This window comes from Gallinula chloropus (genome assembly GCF_964237585.1).
Source record: "Gallinula chloropus genome assembly, chromosome: Z".
Taxonomy (NCBI): domain Eukaryota; kingdom Metazoa; phylum Chordata; class Aves; order Gruiformes; family Rallidae; genus Gallinula; species Gallinula chloropus.
The window spans coordinates 830,394-837,494 of NC_140089.1; the positions used below are offsets into that span (position 1 = coordinate 830,394).

General features: G+C 60.2%; 1 long non-coding RNA gene across 1 annotated transcript; it reads right to left on the reverse strand.

Annotated features, from left to right (window-relative positions):
- Positions 1–2,885: 2,885 nt before the first annotated feature.
- Positions 2,886–3,762, reverse strand: LOC311203307. The gene is made up of 3 exons (XR_014617959.1): positions 3,746–3,762; positions 3,380–3,465; positions 2,886–2,933 (listed from the first exon to the last, which is right to left on the reverse strand). It is a non-coding gene; the product is annotated as an uncharacterized lncRNA (long non-coding RNA).
- Between the last annotated feature and the right edge of the window lie 3,339 nt (positions 3,763–7,101).

Consider the following 7,101-nt stretch of genomic DNA (forward strand, 5'->3'; position numbering starts at 1 on the left):
TCCGGTAGGAACGTGATTGGGGTGAGATTTTACCAATGTGCCTAACACATCCAGCCCCTTCTCAGTGTCTGTGGGGACAGGACAAGGGGCGATGGGCTCAAGTTGGAGCCCAGGGAGTTCCCCCCAATGTGGGGAAGAACTTCTTGGTGGTGAGGGTGAGGGAGCCCTGGGACAGGCTGCCCAGGGGGTGTGGAGTCTCCTTCTCTGGAGAGATTCCAGCCCTGACCTGTCCTAGGGACCCTGCTTGGGCAGGGGTGGGTCCCCATGGGGTCTGGGGGGCCCTTCCAGCCCCAGTGATTCTGTGATCCTGGAGTTGTACAGACAGGCTGTCAGAGCATCTGGACCCAAGATAAGGAACTTGGGGCAGAAGAGTCACCGTGAGCCTTTATCAGGAAGAAAACACCCAGGGTTCCTGCGAAGGGCACTGAGGGCTTCATCTTCAACAACCACTGGGGGACCCCCAAAAGACCCTCACAGAAGTTTTTAAAGCTTAAGGCGTGTGTGTATTAACAGACTTAGTTAACAGACTGAGTATATACGAGCGTGCTGGTAAATCTAATGCCCGGGTAAAGGGCTTAGTGGACATCCTAACGATGGCACACACAGCCGCGCCGGCTGCCTGCGGATTGGCATGCACGCTGGGTCGGAGGCATCCCCCGCGCTGCCCGAGGGAATGCCCGCTTCTCCCGGGACCGGGATGCCCGGGGACGCTGCCCAGAGCCGCCCTACGCTGGGCACCGCCCGCTGCCGCTGCCCTGCTGCCCCGGTGGCGCCGGGCCGGACGCGGGGCTGCAGCGCCCAGCCCGGGGGACACGGTCCCGGCCACACCGGCCCGGGCGGGGGCGGGGCGGTTGGGCAGGGCCGGGGCGGACCCGAGGAGCGCGGAGCTTTCGCTTTCCCTTTCCCCTTCGCGCAGCTCCCGCTGCTGTCGGGCCGCGGCGGCGGCAGCGCACGGGGCGGGGGGGGGGACGGGGCAGCGGCGGCGGGCGGCGGGCGGGCTGGGGGCGGCGGGGGACCCGCTGCGCGTCTCTTGCAGACCCCGTCGGGCGGCCGCGGGCGGGAGATGGCAGCGCGGAGCCCGCTCGCAGGGCCCGGGCCCGGCCCGGTCGCCTTGGCCGGGCTGCTGGTGCTGCTGAGCGCGGCCTGGGCGCTCGGCGCGGCCCGGGAAGGCGGCGACCCCCCCGCGGAGTTCCCGTGGGGCGCGGTGCGGCTGCCCCGGGACGTGGTGCCGCTGCACTACCAGCTCCTCATCCACCCCAACCTCAGCACCCTCAGCTTCGCCGGCACGGCCGCCATCCAGGTGACGGCCGCTCGCCCCACGCGCTCCGTGGTCCTGCACGGGAAGCACCTGCGTGTCACCGGCGCCTGGGTGCAGGCTGCGGGCGCCGGCTCGGCGCAGGAGGCCAGGGTGCTGCAGCACCAGCCCCTGGAGCAGATGGCTCTCCTGCTGGACCAGCCGCTGCGGGCCGGCCACAACTACACGCTGCGGGTCCAGTACCACGCCAACCTCTCCCAGTCCTTCCACGGCTTCTACCGCAGCTCCTACAGCACCCGGGATGGGGAGCGCAGGTAAGCCTCCCTGGCTGGGCGGGTCTGGGCTGCCCTGCGCGGGGATGGGTGCCCCAGCTTGGGACATCTTTCAGGTCGGCTCTACAGAACACTGTGGCCATCTGTGCGGTGCGTGGGGCGTACCCGAGGGCTGGGGACGGCACCTCTCAGGCCGTTACTGTGTGAGCAGCGTCACAGCACATCACACCTGCGTTGCAGTGCAGGGAGGATACTATTGGGCAGCTTGTTTCAGCAGTTGGTGGGCTGGCAACCACTTCCCTTATCTTAGTTCCTCCATTTAATGACAACTGAAGACTCCAAGGGCGCTGCACCAGCCCCTGCCAGAGCTCCCACAGCCCTCCTGCCACCGCCTCTCACCACCACCAGCAGTTAGAATCACAGAATCATAGAGTCACAGGGGTTGGAAGGGACCCCCAGAGCCCATCGGGTCCAACCCCCTGCCAAAGCAGGGTCCCTAGGACAGGGCTCATAGGTCGCCATCATAGAATCCCAGCCTGGTCTGGGTCAGAAGGGACCCCAAGGGTCCCAGAGCTCCAACCCCCTGCCACAGGCAGGGACACCAACCTCCAGGCCTGGAGCTACACAAGGCTGCCCAGGGCCCCAGACAACCTGGCCTTGAACACCCCCAGGGACGGGGCACCCACCCCCTCTCTGGGCAGCCCCTTCCAGCCCCTCACCACTCTCTCTGCAAAGAACTTCCCCCCAGTCTCTCCTCTCCCCCTTCCCTCCTCCAGCTTCTCCCCAGCCCCTTGTCCTGCCAGTCTCTGCCCTTTAACAAGCCCATTCCCCTCCTGTTCCTGGGGTCCCTTCAGGGACGGGGAGGCTGCAGTGAGGTCCCCCCACAGCCTTCTCTTCTCCAGGCTGACCCAGCCCAGCTCCCTCAGCCTCTCTGCGTAGGGGAGCTGCTCCAGCCCTCTGAGCATCCCCGGGGCTCCTCTGACCCCTCTCCACCAGCCCCACATCTCTCTTGTCCTGGGGCCCCAGCTCTGGACACAGGACTCCAGCTGGGGAGGGCAGAGCAGAGAGGGACAATCCCCTCCCTGTCCCTGCTGCCCCCCCTCTGCTGATGGAGCCCAGGATCCCATCGCCCTTCCCAGCTGCAGGAGCCACTGCTGCTCATGGGGAGTTTCTCATCCCCCCTGACACCCAGGTCCTTCTCAGCAGGGCTGCTCTCCAGCAGCTCTTCTCCATCTACTGCTCTCTGTAAAGCGGGCACCCTTTCCCATGGCAGAAACACTGCTTCTTACCTCCAAGACCATGAATATCTTCTTGGATGTCTCTATCACGTGGTACAGCTGGCAAATATGCTGGTGACTTAAATTCTTCATAGCATCAATTTCTATTTTAACACGAGGCAGGTCATCCTAAGACACCCAAAAAGCAAGCCATGACATCGCTGACCACACTGGGGGCCTGTACATCACAGTAAGCATCAGACTGTTGTGCAACTGATGTGCCTGTGTGCCTGTCAGTGCTCGATCTGACTGCTCAGATTCAACCCAGCCACAGCTCTGCCACTACTCCCCTAAGACCCCAGCACGCTGATCAGCCAAACCCAGATGGGCAGATGTGAAACAGCACTCTCACCAGAATCCTGTAATGATAATTAATGGCTGTAATCATCTCTGACTTCCCCCATTTGATAGCTGCCCTCTCAACAAGGGGGGGGGGCAGATTTGCAGCCACCTGTTAGAATTCTTCCAGGTCTTACAGCCAGAGTCAATACCCAACAGCAAAAGCAGGCAGCGTTTTGACAGGCAGCAGCCCTGTGTTCCTCAGGACCCCAGCAGAACAGCAGAGGATGTCTTACCCCCAGAGCAAGCTTGTCCATGATCTTTATGGCAACTTTTTCACCAGTGAGAAGGTGCCTTGCGAGCTTCACCTTCGCAAAACCACCTAGAATGGAAAAAAAAAAACAAACCCAACCTAAAAAAGGGCATTTAGAGCCCCCTGCAAGGCTGTGAGGACAGGCTGGCTGGCCTGCAGTCTCACAGCCAGGCTGGAGGGGGGAGCAGGCACGGTATGCAGTGCCTGCACTAAGGGCAGAAGTGATCACAGCTATTTCAGAGTCGTGCCCCCCAAGAAACCTGCACTTGAAGCCTGACCTACAGGTTCTGCAGCAGCAGTGAGTCTACACTCAGGTGAAGCCTGAAGCGCTCAGACAGACCCAGCCTACCTGCTCCGATGGTCTCACGTAACTCATAGTACTTGAGAACTTCCTCGTAGTCACTCGCAGCCATTCTCAGAGGAACAGGGATCAGCAAGGCTTCTCCTTCTCTGCAAGGAGAAAGCGCAGCTGGTGCTCAGGCTTCTCCATCCTCGGGGCAGAAGGGAAAGCTGAGCTGCTGCCCCGGCTCAGCCCCAGCCCGCAGCCCCCGAGGGGACGTGGGAGGGGAACTGGAAGGGTCAAAGCAGGAAGACTGGAGAGCAGAACAGTTGTATACTAAAGCGAAACGCAGCGAGGAGGCAAATAACAAAGAGGGGCCAATAAACCCGATAAAGACAGCAGATGCAGCTGCCGCCCAGACACAGCCCGGCACGTCCCCGCAGCCGCTGGGGTCAGCTGCCCCCAGCCTGCCCGCTGGTGGGGGGCGTGAGGAGCAGGACCCCCCCCACACACACCCCAGCTCCGGGTCAGCGGCGGGAGCCAAGAGACTCCCGGGGCACCCGCGCGGAGCCCGGGCGGGCCCGCGGCTGCCGAGAGGGGCGGCTGCCTGGCAGCGGCAGCTTCCCCCGCAGCACCGCGGCCGGGCCGGGAACAGGCCGCGGGGGCCGCGCAGGCAACAGGCGGCTCCACGCCGCTACCGCCCCGATCGCCACCCGGCCCGGCCCGGGGCTTCCTGCCCGGGGAGCCGCCAGGAGAACCGGCAGCCCAGACTCCCCGCCGGGGCCGCGCCCGGCGCCGGCCGCACTCACCCCGCGGCAGCGGCCGCCCCGGCGCCTCTTGCCGTTCAAATCCAGCGGCCGCGGCGCCCGCATCCGGCCGGCGCTGCCCGAGGGCCAATCACGGCGCCGCGCTGCGCCGGAATGGGCGGGGCCGCGCCGAGCTCGACGGGAGGGAGCGGCGGGGGCGGGGGGGTGTGTGTTTCGCTGCCGCCTCGGCCCCCCCCGGTCCCGGTCCCAGCGGAATGGACCCACCTCCTCCGGCCGCCGCCACACGGCCAAGCCCCACAGAGTCACCGGGCCGGAAAAGCTCTTTAAGCTCCTGGAGTCCACCCGTCCCTGTCCTGGGCTAAACCAGATCCCTGAGCACCTCATCTCCCCTCTGTTAAACACCCCCAGGGCTGGGGACTCAGCCCCTCCCTGGGCAGCCTGGGCCAGGCCCTGACAGCTCTGCCAGGGAAGAACTTTTCCCTCCCAGCTGAGCTGCCCCTGCCCTGGGGCAGCTTGAGCCCATTGCCCCTTGTCCCATCTCCTGTCCCCTGGCTGTAGAGACCATCGCCCACCTCTCTGCACCCTCCTGGCAGGGCAGGGGAGGTGGGGAGAAGGGCTCCCCTTTTTACCTCATTTAAGTACTTCCAAACCAGGAGATGGGAACATTCCAGGGAAGGAAACATCCCATGCAAGTCATATGATTTCCCTTCAAAAAGCACCACAATTCATGGAAACCCCACGGGCAGGTTCGGCGTGGCACTGCCGCGGGTTGTACGGGGACAAGGGAGAAAGTGTTGCGCTGTCACAGGCCAGAAGTACAACTGCACTCATCACACCCAGGGGAGAGTCACCAAACATGCTCCTGCCAACACAGCATCACCACATGCAGCGTAGATGAGGTTTAACAAGGCCAAGGGCAGAGTCCTGCCCATGGGGCAGAACAACCCCAGGCAGCGCTCCAGGCTGGGGTAGACTGTCTGGAGAGCTGTCAGGCAGAGAAGGCCCTGGGGGTGTTGGGTGACTGTGACTGACCACGAGCCAGCAGTGTGCCCGGGGGGCCAGGAAGGCCAAGGGCATCCTGGCTTGTATCAAAAACAGTGTGGTCAGTAGGTCTGGGGAGGTGATTGTGCCCCTTTCCTATGTTCTTCCCTTACTAAGGACCATATTAAGGAAGAGGCAACAATTAGTTTCCCCTCTGGGGTGAGAGCCTATCCCTCTTCATAATATGACCCTTCCAGGTCTGTGATGAGTTTTTGATCTTCCTTGGTATGTTCTGGCTTACCCCCTAAAGAGATTCGCCTGTCAGGGACCAAAGGCCCTTCTGTTCTTACCTCTCTTTTGGCTGCTTGTTTTGCCTCTGTGTTCACCAGCTCATTCCCCTTTCCAATCCTGACCTCACTTTCTGCTGTGCTTTCATGTGCACGATTGCCGCTTTCTCAGGAAGCTGGACTGCTTCCAGCAATTTCAGGATCTCTTCTGCATGTTTAATACCTTTTCCTTGAGACATCAGAAGTCCTCTTTCCTTCCAAAGAGCTCCATGTGCATGCACATCTCCAAAGGCATACTTGGAGTCTGTATCAATGTTCACAGTCTGGCTTTTGGCTGATTCTAAGGCACTTCTTGACTGGTGGTGACGGCACAGCCAGCGCATCTCTTACTGCCTAGGACATGGCTGCTCCCATCTGTGAACCAGTTTTCTGTGCCTTCCACTGGGCTGTCTTTCAGGTCTGAACAGCTGGAATATCCTGCTTCGATAGTTTCCAAACAATCATGATGTACTGGTTCTCCTGTTTCCACTGAGAAGAGAGGCTGGGTTGGCGATGTTAGTGACAGTGATTTCCACATCATCTTGCTCTACTATTACAGCCTGACTGTATGAGATACTAACACAGTTATTTTCTGGCGCAAGTAAGTTATTTTTGGGCTTCTTGTTCAGCACTACAGCTGCGACCACCTGTAAACATCCAGGCCAACCCTTTGCAGTCATGTCCAGGTGTTTGGAAAACCAGGCGCCTGCCTGACAGTGTGGGCCTAGATCTTGTGCTCGCATCTCTAGAGCAATTCCTTGTTTTCCACAGGAGAAGAGAAAAAATGGCTTCCTCCCATCTGGAAGTCCCAAGGCCGGAGCTGACATCAGGGCCCTTTTTAGCTGTTCAAAGGCTTGTATAGCTTCCTTATTGCACTGAAGGTGCTTTTGTTGGGTGGTTAGTAGGGCTGGTTTTGCATCCTGGTGGCAGCACTGTCCAGGTGAGCTGAGTTTTGCACCGGCCTTTGGGGTTTTCCCACGCAAATGCAAATATTTCTGGCTGGCTTCATGGAGAGGGAGGCAAAAGAAAGCATCCTTCAGGTCTAAAACAGGTGTATTACCAGGTTAGATCAGGTGTTACTACAGTCAGCAAGGTGTATGGCTTTGCTACCACTGGGCAGAGGTCTTTGGTTATTTTATTTATAGTCTTGCTCCACTCGATATGACCCGCCAGGTTTGTGCACATGTAGTATAGGAGTAATAAAATTGGACGCTCACTCTCTTGGCAATCATAGCTGCAAAAATTTTAATTACTGGCCAAATTCCCTCCCTGTCTTCCCTCTTCAGAGGATACTGTTGAATTCTTACCGGCTGTCATCCTTCTTTGAGTTTTACCTCCACAGGTGGAGCAC